Source organism: Lampetra planeri, chromosome 3, assembly GCF_965212315.1.
Source record: "Lampetra planeri chromosome 3, kcLamPlan1.2.h2, whole genome shotgun sequence".
Taxonomy (NCBI): domain Eukaryota; kingdom Metazoa; phylum Chordata; class Hyperoartia; order Petromyzontiformes; family Petromyzontidae; genus Lampetra; species Lampetra planeri.
Window position 1 is genome coordinate 7673676 of NC_136109.1, and position 16122 is coordinate 7689797.

Sequence of the window (16122 nt, forward strand, 5' to 3'; positions counted from 1 at the left end):
GTAAAGGAGGTCTCATAGTGTAACTGCTTACCCCGAGCTCTCAATACTCTGATAGTGCGCTGTCTTTGAGTTGTACGCCTTTTGGCGTCATCTGGTCCAACACCAATGGAGACTAGGCTCTAAGAAAAGCTGTCTCGGGTGTGGACTAATCAACTTCAAGGACAGTGCATATCATTATCATTATCAGAGTTGTTTCTTTTTGTTTGCATTTTGACTGCTTGTGTTGTGGTTATTGCAAACATGATGCCTTGTATAAAGGTGTCAGTTTTGGCACCAGTTGAAAGGGTAAAACCCTACTACTATATTTTGCCACTGGTAAAGGAGATGTCTCATAATGTTTGCATCAATTTCCACTACTGAGCTCCTTCTACCAAGTCTTTTTGACACTGCGTTAATCGTAATAATCACGAAAAAGAAATGCACCTTTTCAAACGTGCGTCCTGCCATTGGATGTGCGTCGAATTGATTGATTACGTTTTTTGGCTTGTGGGAGGAAACTTTAGCTCCTGGAGCAAACCCCACCCACACGAGGGGGGGGTAAGGGGCCGTCCATAAATGACGTCACGCGATTTTGGACGATTTTTTACCTCCCCCCTCATCGTCACACGGCGTCACGAAAAGTCAGATCAGTGTGTCTGTGTGTGTGTCAGTGTGTCTGTGCGTGTATCAGTGTGCCTGTGTGTGTATCAGTGTGTCTGTGTGTGCATCAGTGTGTCTGTGTGTGTATCAGTGTGTCTGTGTGTGTGTCAGTGTGTCTGTGCGTGTATCAGTGTGCCTGTGTGTGTATCAGTGTGTCTATGTGTGCGTCAGTGTGCCTGTGTGTGTGTCAGTGTGTCTGTGCGTGTATCAGTGTGCCTGTGTGTGTATCAGTGTGTCTATGTGTGCGTCAGTGTGCCTGTGTGTGTGTCAGTGTGCCTGTGTGTGTATCAGTGTGTCTGTGTGTGTATCAGTGTGCCTGTGTGTGTATCAGTGTGTCTGTGTGTGTATCAGTGTGCCTGTGTGTGTATCAGTGTGCCTGTGTGTGTATCAGTGTGTCTGTGTGTGTATCAGTGTGTCTGTGTGTGTATCAGTGTGTCTGTGTGTGCGTCAGTGTGCCTGTGTAACTTATTCTCCTGCCCTGTACTGTAACTTGCGAGGTCTCGTTATCATTGTCCATCTCTTGTACTTGAGCGTCTGTCAACCGCGTGTCATCCCCGCGACGAGCCTCGATGTCCCCACTTCTCCCGTGAGATGGACGGGTGAGAGACTCACCGCAGGTTCCCCAGGAGGAGGGGAGTCACCCCCTGTGGCTTCTCCCCTTTACGAGTTTCCTCGGATCCAACCGCCAGCACACGCAGCACGGACTCCCCCTCGAAACGTCGTGAGAATTATTTTATTATGTTTTTTATTTATCGTATTTTATTATTTCCCTTCTACGTGACTTTACCGAAAGAACCAAGAACATTGACGAACTGTTGGGGAAAGTGCTCTAATCTAGCACCTGTGAAGGCTGGTCAAGGTTAACACGAGGGGGTGGGGTGGCCAACACTACGTCCGGCCGCCTTTGTTTCCCTAGTGGCGATCTTTGCACATCGCATCAAGTAATCATTTGAGACTGAGTCGACTTAGGGGAAGCCCAGGACCGGTTCAAATAATCATCACCGATTTTGGCCGTGAGCAGGAATCGAACTCCGGTCGCTGGGTTCGTAGCCAAGCGCGCTACCCCACGACACTACCGCCCCCCCCACACACACACAAAGACAAAGATCCCCCGTATAGCCTCGACAGACTGTCGGGGCAAGTTGCTGTTAGCGAGCACCCGCTGCACCCCCACACGCACTGCACACGCGCGCAACGCAGGCGACCACGTGCCAGGAATGCGTGGTGACTGTGGGGGACACGTGTGCGTGTGCCCGACAGCTGTTGATCGGCAATCGTCTGCTATTCCTAGAGCACGGAGCGTTCCCTGACCAATTTAGTGCTCCCAGCAGAGCCGCACTGCACGTGGTCCCGAGGGCACGGGGGCATTGGGCAGGGCTCGTGCTGCGAGGAGGCGTGACTGGCAGTGGTAGTTACTTGTACGGTTTCGATTTAAAGCTTTCGTGACTGCAGGGATTCATCTTTTTGGTTCTTTCGGTAAAGTCACGTAGAAGGGAAATACAAAATAAAAAAATAAAAAAAATGTTTTATTTTATTACGTTACATTTTTATTACTTAATGATTTACCTTCTACGTGAATTTACCGAAAGAACCAAGAACATACTTGCACGGTGTTTTGCACATTTGCAAGAGTACTGAAGCCAGCGCTCGTGATGGCCTGAGGTCAAACCCATCTCGGACGGAGTCATCACTCAAGGGTCATGAGTTCATATCAGGGGCTCATAATGGTGATGTCACAACGATGGAATAACACCTCTGAACTCCTCCTGAGTTCAAGCCCTGGGACTGGGTGCCTCTCAGGGGTTCGTAATGGCCACGTGGTATCAATGAAAGAGCGACGCTTCAAAACAAACGCGGCTAACATCAGCTCTGAGGCTCTGGGTTTACGTCACGTCGCTTGGTGTCTCCTGCAGGAGGCTGACAATGGCCACGTCACGGTGGCTAGGAGACGTTAACTACCTCGCCTGGTTTACACGAGGTTCGTGGGTTCGTTCCCGACACCTGACGCCTGCCGCTGTATATTTGGAGTGTGCGTGTCTCTTTCCCTGTGGTCGCTGGGATTTTTCTCCGGGTCCTGCGGTATTCCCCCTCCACATTAAGAATCGACATCGCGCGTTTAGAGTATTTTGCTGCGATGCATTTGCACGTGATAAGCCACTTCGTTGGGCTATCATTTGTGTGGCACATATCGCTTCTTAAAAAGAGATTAACAGCTCAGTGGGCCTTAACTGGTAAAAGAGAATAGTAAACATTTACAAAAAAAATCTAAGCATAGAACAACTTTTAGGACCTGAATTCAACACCTCGGGTCAATTGTCTGTCGAAACAATATGGTAAAGGTGAAATAGATACCGCATTACTCAGTGCACAGATACGTCCATAAATGACGTCACGCACCTAGGGGGGGGGTCAGACATTTGTGACGATGGGTGATGAGGGGGGGGGGGGTTTGAGAAATGTGACGTCACGTAAAAATGCGCAACTTTCAATAAATATAGACAACACGTTCTACTTAATGAAGTTGACTTTTTAATAAATGTTTTCTCCGACAACATCAGAGTGCAGCGCCAAATTAACAACGCACTACAATGGCAATAGTTTAAAGCGATTTTAAGCATGTTTTTTTTTTGGGTTGGGGAGGGGGCAGAGCTTTGTGATGTCATATTTGAGGGGGGGGGGGTCTGACTTTTTGTGACGTCGTGTGACGAAGGGGGGGGGGGTAAAAAAATCGTGCAAAATAGCGTGACGTCATTTATGGACGGCCCCTAGCCGAAGGGTTAGGGTAATACACAATACTGCACCGTGTAATCCGAGGCCGTAGATAAATCTGCGTACTTTCTTGCGTTGAAAAATTTGTCCTCATGTCTTAACCCCTCGGCCACAGCGCATTTACTCAACGAATGCCGATTCCTTCCCCCCGCGATGCTACACAATCATCATTTAGCACGCCCGGCCCGTTAATGGGAGCACAATCCACGGTCTCTGATGTAAACGCGATGCCATCCCATGGATATCCCAAGATCACGTCGTTTGTCAGAGATATGAACTCGGATGAAACGTCACAATGTACACATCTTGTCGAATTTTGATCGCCAACGTTAGCAACAGAGATGTCCAGTCGTGCGACAACGTGGAGAAGGTCGCCATCCCGTGGCCTGCCAAGATAGCGCAGTGCACCAAAATGTGGACTCCATCTGTCCCATCTGCATAGGATGGAGTGTTGCATCCCCGAACCCAGCCCTCGGTCTCCACCCACACGTACGCCAAGTGTGATGAACTATAACACATTTTTATTTTGCCAGGTAAGGCCCAATGAGATAGAAATCTCTTTTTGTTAGAAGCGACGTGGTCACAAGTGATAGCCCAACGAAATGGCTTACCACGTGAAAATGTCATAGCGGCCAAATCCTCTCAACGTCGGAGGTGCATTGATTGGCCGAAAACAGCTTCATATATAAAGGATCGCAGAGCTTGTGAGCAAGGCTGGTGGATTCGACGCAGGCCGCTGCCTCGCCTCCTTCTCTGTGGATCAACCTCGAACCTCCTGGGTCGTCCTGTCTCCACCGTACGTAGCCTGAACCGTGCTGATCAGAGGTGCACATGCAGGGGTGTTGGGTAGGGGAGCGCACGCTTACGTATGGCGTTGAAGAATTCTGATCACAATTTTGTGTGCGGGGTTTTTTTTTGCGTGCGCATGTAACGGACTCTGAATGCGTGAGGGTTATTATTTGTATTACACTGGTCAACACACTTTTTCTGGCACAAGGTATTCCAACGGGTTTAATGTAGTTTTGGGGCGCTGATTCCAAATCTGGCATCAGTTTTTGTCTATCACATCAGCTTTTTGAGATATCAAATATTGCATTTTCAATAAAAAACTGCAGAAGAAAAATATTAAATAAATGTGCTTATCTACATAAAATTATATTATAAACACACGATCCTAAAATACAGCACCATATTTTAACACTAAAGCAGTCACTGACTCGCAACAACTTGCAATCATAAGTGACAGAGTTAATTTTGGTTAAAATCAATGAAAATGGCGTATGCCGATAGCATAAAAATGAGATGTGACAGAGCAAATCTGAGATCATATTTGGAATCAGCACCCTGAAATTAGTCTAAAACAGCTGCAAAAGACCAGGCCAGAAAAAAGTTTTTTTTTGTGTTGACCAGTGTCATCATTGACTGTATTTGCTATTATTATAATAATTATTACGTGTATTTACACAAGAAAGCTTCACTGAGAATCATAAAACTTTTTTTTTTACCGGAGAGTCCTGCCAACTTTTCGCAGGCGGGGCCCGTGACTGCTCCTTATAGTTCAATCGCTTGTGTTGCCCCTTTTTTCTGGCAACAAAATTGAAACCTTTTTACGAGGAATCACGTGTGCGTTAACCACAATAGTTGTGGTCAACGTGCGAACAAAAAGCACGCTCTCATAGCACCAATTGAGACGAGGCTCAAAAGAATGCCGTCTCTGGTGTAGACCAATCAGTATCAAGGACAATGCCAATATATTATCAGTGTGTGTCTCGATGTTGTCTCTGGGTTTTTTTATTACGTGGTCCACAGTTCAGGTTGAATTGCCACAACAGCTTCTCTTGCTGCTGGCGCCTTTAATTATTTGTCATTTATGAATGAGATGCGCACATCGGCCGGCCAGGGGAGAGGTGCGATGTTCGCCTGCTCGAACGAGGGAGGTGTTGATTCTGGACGTCCGCGTAGATCGATCGAACCACGTTAGGGGCCATCCATTGAGTGCGTACGCATGGAGGGGCGTGGGGCGAGGGGGGGGGGGCGGTTTAACCCAAATGCGTACGCTTGCGTATGGGGGGTCTACTGACAATGTACGTACGCATAGGAAACGGGGGGGGGGGGAGTACGCAACTTAATTATACTGGTAGGAACCTCCTGGTTACACCAGCCCACAGGGGATTATTGTGTCCGTCCATCCGTCTTGGAGGGAGGGGCTAGGTGGGTAGGGAGGGGCTGGATTAGGGGTGGGAGGGGTGAGGCTGGGTGGGGAGGGGCTGGTCACCCCGTGGTGCCCTTATTAAACTCAACGTTTAACCTACTCACGCCGGCTTGTGCCCGCCCTCACAGTCGGCCATATTTGCGGAATACACCACGCCGCCGTTGATCCTGGCCATTGACCGCAACCCAACGTTCCTACCAGCTCCCTCCGCAGGAATGTGTTTCAATGCAATCGGCGGTGTGGACTTCTCTGTTTGCTTAAACACGTTCATATGATTAATTCTTGATCGTTTCTGCTTGGATTAAATATCGGCCGTTCTTTCGGATTCAGGGGGGGGGGGGCGTCAAGCGTACGCCCCCCCCCCCCCCCGACAGTTTGTAGTTGCTCGCCCTTTAATCCTTTCTAGCTGCTCTTCATTCTGCAGGGCTCCACTCCCCCTACCCCCCCTCTGTCTCTCCTCCCTTGCTCCTCCCACCACCCCCCTCTCTTACCTATATAGCCTCTTGTTACAGCAGCCCTTTTGCCCACTTCAGCAATTGTTTCTTGCTTTGGTTGTCCCACCTGATGACGGACGCTTGTGTTGCGCCCGAAACGTCGTGATTTAATTAATTTTATACCTACGTGACTTTACCGAAAGAACCAACGAATGTGTGAACTGAATTTGAGTCTCTGCCTCGGCTAATATCAGTGGTGAGTTTTTTAAACCATCCCTTTGGTAAACCATCCCAAATCTTTTATTTTTACCTGGCAGCCCTTTAATTGGTGGAAACCCACCAGCAGCACTGTCGTTGACCATCACTGCCATTAACATTAGCTGCCCCGCCCATGCTGCTGACACGTGGGCTACGCCCATTTTAAACCTTTATAAACAGTTTGCCTTTAGAGGCTAACCCCCTTTTCCTGATGACGACCGCTTGTGTTGCGATCGAAACGTCGTGGGTTTTGATAATTGTTTTTTTACCCTTTAATCTGGCAACAAAACTGACACCTTTTTTTACAACGAGTCATGTTTGCATTGACCACAATACCCGCGGTCGGAATACAAACAAAAAACACAACTCTGATAATGTATGCACTGCTAAAAGGCGTCATCTGGTCCAACACCATGTGAGACTAGGCTCTAAGCTGTCTAGGGTGTGGACCAATCAACTTCAAGGACAGTGCACGCATTATCAGAGTTGTGTTTTGTTTTGCATTCCGACCGCAGGTATTGTGGTCAATGCAAACATGACTCCTTGTAAAAAGGTGTCAGTTTTGTTTTGCCAGATAAAAGGGTCAAAAACAATCATCATATTTTGCTACTGGCAAAGGAGGTTCAAATGGTGTCGTGTTTTTTATTATTATTTTCTTTGAACTTATCTACGTGACTTTACCGAAAGACCCAAAGAATATATAGCTCTGTTTCAAAAGTGACCTGGCCACAAATGAGAAGGGAAATTATAAAATAATAAAAATAAAACAAATAATAAAATAAAATTCTCACGACGTTTCGGCCACAACGCAAGCAGCCGTCCTCAGGTGAAGAAACAGAGCTGTCGGAAAGACAACGTCATTAGGACGAAACGCCGTGAGAATTTTATTTTATTATGTTTAATTTTTATTATTTTATTATTTCCCTTCTACGTGATTTTACCGAAAGAACCAATAATATGAATCCCTGCAGTCACGAAAGCTTTAAATCGAAATTTAACACAAATAAGAGCTCAACAAAGGGGCTCGTGATCACGTGATGTTGATTCTAAATGTGGAGGAAAAACCGGAGGACCCGGAAAAAATCCACACGACCACGTGGAGAGTGACACCACAAACTCTACATATGCAGCAGGTGTCGAACCCACGGCCTCCTGGGTTACAGGCGTGCATATCCACCACCGCTATGTTAGTAACATTAACTGGGATTTTTTTTTTACATTAAAGACACACTGATATAAATAAATCGACGCATTGATTTACTACCTTTAATTGCATTCAAATATTCACTTTCCAGATTCCATTGCATTTGCTTTGTAATAGATGGTAGATTTATTTCTCTCAAGCAGGCAGAATTGCAATCATCCAGACTCATGGTTTGATTTTTAAAAAAATACATTCCAATCGAATCATTTATAACATTTCGAGTAGCTACAGCACGTACGTTGAACTTCTTTCGCACCGTACATAGCCGACCGTGGTAATAAAAGATGTGATATAAACCCATTATGACGTGCGACACCATAATTTACAACCCTTCGCAATCCACACTGCTCGACGAAGACCTCCTCTGTGCGATGTTGGCCAGGGGGTTATACGACCTCCTGGTTACACCAGCCCACAGGGGATTATTGTTTCCGTCTATGCAGGGAGGGGGAGGGAGGGGCTGGGTGGGGAGGGGAGGGTGTGGAGTTGAGGTCTCTTGGCCAGCCTAATTAGCGCAGCAGGAACCCCGAAAGTGTCACGAGAGGCAGGGCGAGAGTCCAGCTGTTTCCGCCGCCAAGACCACCAGCCCCGTTGCGGCACCGGTTGGCTGTGGAAAAAACACAGAGCCGTGCCTCGTTAGCGCCAACATCAGGTGGCGCAGCGCGTCTCTCTCGGCGTGGGCGAGAGAGACGCGCTTGAGCCCACGGAATGAACACGGCAGTCAGTGACTTGCACAGCAGACACCGAGACCCACGCGACAACCTCTAAGATGAAAATCTTCGTGGAAGCGTGCTAGTTCGATTCCCGCTCACGGCCAACACCGGTGGCGATTATTTGAACCGGTCCTGGGGCCTCCCCTAGGTCGACTCATCTTCAAATGAGTAACTGGTGCAGTGTGTCAAAAAAAAATATCGCCACTGGAGAGACAAAGGCGGGTGTGTGTGGTGCTGGCCACCCACCCCTTCGTGTGCCGTCTCGGCCTTCATAGGTGCTCGCTAACAGCACTTGCCCCAACTGTGCGTTAAGACTATACGGGGGATCTTTGTCATTGGTGTTACCGTGGGGGAGACGGTAGTGGTAGGAAATGGTGGAAGTGGTGTTGAAAGTAGGGAGACAGTGGTGGTGGTGGTGGTAATGGTTATGAAGAACATATGCACTTTGATCATGAAGATACCGATAGCAGTAGCGGTGATGAAGATGTTGGCACTTAATGTTGGTGGTTTCACCAGTGGTGATTGATGATGGTGGTGGTGGTGGTGATGGTGATGGCACGTGATCATCGAGCTGCGAGTGGTGCTCGTGGTTGAGACTACATGAATCCGATAAGCTATGAAGCTCTTTGTCACATCTGTCCAGTTTTTCACAGATGTCCAGTAAGGTGGGGGGTAAGAGGTTATCTTTGCCCTGGTGTTCACACACAGATTGTCTGTTGAGCCCCATATGAACCCGTAACAGGAGGGCACCAATATCCACCTCGACCTCATGATAGCTGATGACGTAATTACAGAATCAGAATATGTATTGACACTGGAGGAATCTGAGGAGCTTTGACGTTCTAGATTTGAAGCTTTCGTGACTGCAAGGATTCATTCTCTTAGGTTTTTTCGGTAAAGTCTCGTAGGCAAAAAATAAAATTAAAAGTTAATAAAAGTAATAATGGAAATAAAATAATAAATCACGACGTTTCGGAGGCAACACAAGTCTCCGTCATCAGGTGGGACCGTCACAACAAGTGATGCAGTAATTTTAGCTGCGACGGTCTCACCTGATGACAGAGACTTGTGTTGCCTCCGAAACGTCGTGATTTATTATTTTATTTCCATTAATACTTTTATTAACTTTTAATTTTATTTTTTACCTACGTGACTTTACCGAAAAACCCTAAGAAGCTCTTTTTCACAGAGGACAAATACGGCTTCGCTCCCCACCCTACTCGAATTGAGGTGGTGAGGATGCCACTGTTAGTGGCTTTAGTGGTGGTAGTGGTGGTGGTGGTGTTTATGATTGTGATGATGACAATCATGGAAGAGCTGTCGCTATAGATGATGATGATGAAATTGGAGTTGATGTCGACTTCGATGGCAAGAACGGTGGTGACAATGGTGGAGAAAGTAAAAGTGCTTTTGGTTTCAGGTTGTTTTATTTATAAACTGGAGGTGACCATGTAGATGTTAGCGGTGTTTTGAAGGTGTCGGTGGTCACGAAAATGCCGGTGGTGTTGAAAACATTGAAATTAACTTCTGAAGTTGATGGTGACAGCATTGGTGTTGGCAGTGGAGATTTCGGGAGTGATGGTGAAGGTGATGTTGACGATGACAATAACATCAATGGCGTTGGTGCTCATGACTATGTCGCAGTTCACGTAGATGGTGATTGTAATTCTAGATTTGAAGCTTTCGTGACTGCAAGGATTCATATTCTTAGGTTTTTTCGGTAAAGTCACGTAGGTAAAACATTAAAATTAATAAAAGTAAAATAAAATAAAAATCACGACGTTTCGGAGGCAACACAAGCTTCCGTCTTCAGGTGGAACCGTCACAGCCCGACAGCTGTATCAAGATTTGAAGCTTTCGTGACTGCAAGGAATCATCTTCTTACCGAAAAAAAACCTAAGAAGCTGTATCAAGTAAAAAAAACGGAAGCTTGTGTTGCCTCCGAAACGTCGTGATTTTTATTTTATTTTACTTTTATTAATTTTAATGTTTTACCTACGTGACTTTACCGAAAAAACCTAAGAATATGGTGATTGTAGTTTTGAGAATGGCAACGGAGGGGTTGTTAGCGGCGGCAGTAGAAACTGAAGGCGATTACGTAGCACGTGCTACCGGTTATTCATGCCTCGGACATTACTAGCCGTGGAGTTGAGAGATGTTTAAGAACCCCCCCCCCCCCCGTCGATCAGGCACACTCACCGATTTCCCTGGTGCACGTGTTTTTGTCCGAGTTGCAGTTTCTGGACGAGCAGCAGCAGAAGCCCACGATGGGCGTATTACCATTGCAGCTGTAGGCCTTCCTGTAGCTTTCGCAGATTGACTTACTTGCGCAGCCCTGCATCTCCAAGTTTACAGCGTTCATGAATCCCGTAATGCACACGGCCTGAGCACAAGGACATGGGCGTAAGAGACAACAGACAGACTGGAGTCAGAGCAGCAGCAGCAGCGGTGAGGAGAAAAAGCCAAACTCATTATTGTCCACCAGGAGCCCCTGGTGGCCTTTAGTGCGGCCCCTGACGTTCACCCCCCCCCGCCCCCCCAACAATACACAAAGTCAGTTTAACACGTAGCCTTTCGCGACCAATATTATTCATAATCAACGTTTTTGGGTTTAGATTGCGTTATTTATAAATGTGTCGTAACCCTCCACCACCCGACACGGCCAATCGTAACAACTGCCTGATTACTAATCTAATATATAATTACAATACCCCCCCCCCCCCTCAAATCTTTGCACATGATGAGTTAATGATGACGTCACCCTGCTGCTGCTCTATATAAGAACGGGAGACAGAGCAGAGCCTCACCATTCTGGCGAATTGCCCGATGATGCTGGATGCAATTACCAGCGAAACGTCGTGTTACTCAAAAATTGCAAATGTTGTGGTTTCACGCTTCAACACACCGGTGGGCTAAAGCAGTGAACTATTTGTCTTTTGTCAACGTGACACTTTTTTACTGAATGGCCGTGTCGGGTGGTGGAGGGTTACAACACATTTATAAATAACGCGATCTAAACCCAAAAACGTTGATTATTAATAATGCACAAAATGTGAAAACAACCCCTTGTAGGCGGTGGGGCTGCCCTCACACTGATGATGTCCTATCGGCGAAAGTGGCCCTCCTCTAAAAATGTGTGAAGAACACTGGGGTAGGTGGTGAGGTGGCTTTGGCTTACATTCTTTTTGCCCAACCCACCCCCCTCCCCCCCCCGTAAACTTATTTACCAGCTAAAATTGAAATACAGGCCACGCAGTAATACTTCTCGAGGTCAGATTCGATGAGAAAACACACGGTAGAAAGCAGAGCACACAGTGACTTTGATCATTACATGTGTATCGATAGTTCACATTCCGCGAGAAACACGTGAGATGCGTATTCAGGCCAAACAAAGACCGAGGCACGTGGGTAGCATAATTTCCAATTGGCATCCGCATTATAACAAAAAATTGTTCCCTTATACATTCATTCACGTTATATCCAATTCGCGCTATGAAAACAAGCGTTATCGGAGAACAGACTGACTGACATGCGTAGATTTCGATTTCAAGCTTTCGTGACTGCAGGGATTCATCTTCTTGCTTCTTTCGGTAAAGTCACGTAGAAGGGAAATAATAAAATAATAAAAATAAAACATAACAAAATAATTCTCGCGACGTTTCGGCCACAACGCAAGCAGCCGTCCTCAGGTGAAGACCAGGACACACCGACCAGGACAGACCTGGTCTTCACCTGAGGACGGCTGCTTGCGTTGTGGCCGAAACGTCGTGAGAATTGTATTTTATTATGTTTCATTTTTATTATTTTATTATTTCCCTTCTACGTGACTTTACCGAAAGAACCAAGAAGATGACATGCGTAAGTTCCAATTAAACGTGGCCTGATGGCCTGGCGACCTCATGATCCACTGAAGCAACTTACGTCAGGAACTCCGGTGCATGTTGTCTCAACCTTGCACGATCCTCCGGTGCACGTGTAACACGATGAAACGGCTACAGAGGGGGGGGGAGCGGGCGGGAGTGGGAGATGAGGTGACCATGTTTCTTTGTTACTTATACAGGCGTATCTCGCTTAACGAGCGAGATACGTCCCGCGAAAAGTACTCGGTTGAGCGAAAACTCGTTAAACGATCGTAGTTTTCCCATTGACTCCTCCCGTGTTGAGATCCGAGGAACGTTTCAGCCCGAAAATTGTCCCACTGGAACTACTTTTTTCACGTAAAAAATACATAATTACTGTATAATTTTAAAAGAAAGTAATCAAATATCAAACGTTACACTTACCGCACATGAATAGCCACAGTGCAGGGCCCCCCATACAGCCCATGATATGACCTCATTACAGCCACATATTTGAATAAACACTCTCACACATACTTTCTCCATCTTCTTGGTTCTTTCGGTAAAGTCATTTCAGACTCTGTCTTACCGACAGACCTGTTCTTCGCCTGAGGACGGCTGCTTGCGTTGTGGCCGAAACGTCGTGAGAATTATTTTATTGTGTTTTATTTGTATTATTTTATTATTTCCATTCTACGTGGCTTTACCGAAAGAACCAAGAAGATGAATCCCTGCAGTCACGAAACCTTTAAATCGAAATACTATCTCCACTCAATCAGAGGGCCCTCTCGCGCTCTCTCCGATCGGTCTCCGCTCGTTGCGTGGACATTTGCTCGTTTTGCAAATTGGGCGATGTTCAAATTGCTCGTGATAGCGAATTATCGTCATAAGAACGCTCTCGATTTAAAGCTTTCGTGACTGCAGGGATTCATCTTCTTGGTTATTTCGGTAAAGTTACGTAGAATGGAAATAATAAAATAATAAAAATAAAACATTATAAAATAATTATCACGACGTTTCGGCCACAAGACAGAGTCTGTCTTCTCGACAGACCTGTTCTCCACCTGAGGACGGCTGCTTGCGTTGTGGCCGAAACGTCGTGAGAATTATTTTATTATTTTTATTTTCATCATTTTATTCTTTCCATTCTACGTGACTTTACCGAAAGAACCAAGAAGATGTAACCCACATTCAGTTAAACATGTAGGCTTTCGTGACAGATATTATCCAGGATAGAGTATTTTTTGGGTTAGATGGTATGAATATAAATGTGTCATTACACCCGCCAACTCTCGCTCTCGCCTGATGATGCTGGTTGTAATTACCGGTGAAACGTCGTACTCGAATTGTAAATGTTGTGTGTTTACTCTCCAACACAGCAGTTTGCTGGACTAGCAACGAATTGGGCATGTTTCGTTTACGTCACAAACCTTACTAATTGGCTATGTCGGGTTGGTGGCGGGTTTAACGACGCATTTATATTCACTATTATGGTTAAACCACATTATTTTATTGGAGATGATAAAGCGCAGAGTGGATTGCTCGCAACACATTCGCGTCACCACTGAGAAGACAGCGAGCGTTAGACTCCCATGGCCGGGCATTAAAGCATGCCATTTTAACGAGGAACCTTGCTATTGTGTCAACGTCGTAGTTAAATGCATTTCCGTAATAAATGAGCATAGGTCAATACTAATATTTGTTAGGCAGCCTCGAAGCCAGTGGTAGAAATTCCACCTCCCCGTGGCAAGGGCCAGTCACGTTAAAGGGCAACCACTGTTCCCAGAAAATAATACCGATTTTATTGGCCCAGATGAACAATGGGCGGAGTATATTTCCGATGGGCATTTTACTTCAACTTGCAAATGCTAACGATCTTGAGTTTAGCCCTCTTAACACGGGGCACTCTTCCCATCTCTTACCTCTGGCCGAGACCTGGCGAGGATCCATTTGGTTCTGGAACATGGCCACAGAGCTGGAGTTCAGTGATGAGCCCACGGCCAGAAGCCCCGTGCTGTCCGAGGAGACTTTCCCGGGCAGCAGAAGGGAGAATGCCATGGCGAGGAAGCTCTGCACGAGAGGACTCATTGTGACTGATTTACAAACACTGGTATCCAAGTGGGCTTTATAAAGCTGGTGATCGGGAAGGGTCAGCGGTAAGCTGCATGGGTGTAACTCATCATATGAATCTTTACTATATTTGCTTAAGAGTTGTTTACATTTGGGGCGGTGACATTGCTGAGCGATTGCATATCTTGCGGCTTGTTGCAAGACCATTCTGGTTAATATTGCAGGTGTATTAACTCTAAGATTGTATTTCATCTGCTTCGCAGCGGACCATAAAGACTCTTCGACGTTATTCTAAACACAGGAGGCCGCGTGTTCTTGTGTCGTGGTTTAAATATTAAAACATTTGAAGAAATTAGTTTTTTTTTTTATCTCAAATTACTTAACTTAGAATCGCAAAGCAATGGCCACCTCCTTAGCAGGACACTGCTGGAAAAAAAGGTATCAGGGCTGGAGATGGAAAAAAAGTCTCAGGGGTGGAGATGGACAAAAAAAGGCTCAGGGCTGGAGATGGCTGACTCAGGGCTGGAGATGGCTGGCTCAGGGCTGGAGTGGCTGGCTCAGGGCTGGAGTGGCTGGCTCAGGGCTAGAGTGGCTGGCTCAGGGCTGGAGTGGCTGGTTCAGGACTAGAGTGGCTGGCTCAGGGCTGGAGTGGCTGGTTCAGGACTAGAGTGGTTGGCTCAGGGCTGGAGTGGCTGGCTCAGGACTGGAGATGGCTGGCTCAGGGCTGGAGTGGCTGGCTGCAGGTGGCACAGGCCCCAATGATGTTAGAAGGTAGACGGTGACATAATCTGATAAAACCCCACCTGGAGAATTACCACAATTTCACATCATATACACAGTATTATAAAAGGACACCTGGTTGAGGTTGGCGGTCCGTACTTGAGCTACCATTTTTGTGCACTCGGCTGCAGTTAAGCATGTCCTCTCAAGGTAGCTCTGCTAGCACTGAGAACATCCTTCTAAAAAACAGGCCAGCCACCTGACAGTACTCAGGCTTGAACCCAAGGTAACTGATCCCGGTTTGGGCTGGACCCGGCCCATCATTTCTCTGGCTTCGATCAAATGCGAATTGCGCTACTCTTGCGAAGTTAACAGGGGTTTCCCTATTCGGACTACTCCCCGACCAATAAAGAATGTGTATTTAAACCACTGATTCAGGGTTAAGCATAATGACATTGTCACTTTTTGACCGCATCATCCTAAAACCACGAAAGTGCTGCAAAGTCTTTTCAGGAGCATTGCATTGGGGAATAAATCACACCGAGGAAGGTCTGCACTTAAAAGCGAGATGGACACGGATAGCCCAGCAAACATGATTGCTGCAATGTATCGTGCCCAAGAAACACGCTGCTCCTACAGCCGGGTTTCTGATGGACACGTTGGTAGCAAATTGTCCCGGGGGTGGCACTGATGGGCATTGTCCCCCTGTCCAGTTTCCTGCCACACGAAGCAAAATGCTCATTCGTGGAATTGGCGAAGCATCCCAGTGCAGGACCCTCCTGGGTAAAACTAATTTAAAATTCTGCATGATCTACCAACCTTGCACCGATCCAAGTTGGTGGATGTCATGCACCCAGTCACACAGGACATATTGGTCGTAAAGTGGACATAGTTGCAATCACAGTGTAAGCACGATCAAAGAAAAGCAATCGCTCCGTCTCTAAGAGACACATTAAATGATAATCGGTGGCCATATACCTCTTTATTGGTGCCCACACCGAGTGTTGTAACCACGTGGTCATATCGTGGTCATTTCTAGCGACCACGTGGTCATGTCGAGTGACCACGTGGTCATATCGAGTGACCACGTGGTCATATTGAGTGATATCTCGCGTGCAGGTGACACGGACAACACGGTTGCTAGGTGATAGTAGATAGGTTGCTTGTCACCACGGCTGCTTCGAGATATTTGTGAGGTATTGCGTTTTTTTTATGCAAAGAGCTTCACCATACCATCATCAGATGGACGGCAAGGTTGAAACGT

At 46.6% G+C, this 16122-nt stretch overlaps 1 long non-coding RNA gene across 1 annotated transcript; it reads right to left on the reverse strand.

Annotated features, from left to right (window-relative positions):
• Window positions 1–7564: 7564 nt before the first annotated feature.
• Window positions 7565–10612, reverse strand: LOC144717354 (uncharacterized). Its single transcript, XR_013585085.1, has 2 exons — window positions 10429–10612; window positions 7565–8123 (listed from the first exon to the last, which is right to left on the reverse strand). It is a non-coding gene; the product is annotated as an uncharacterized LOC144717354 (long non-coding RNA).
• Window positions 10613–16122: the final 5510 nt, after the last annotated feature.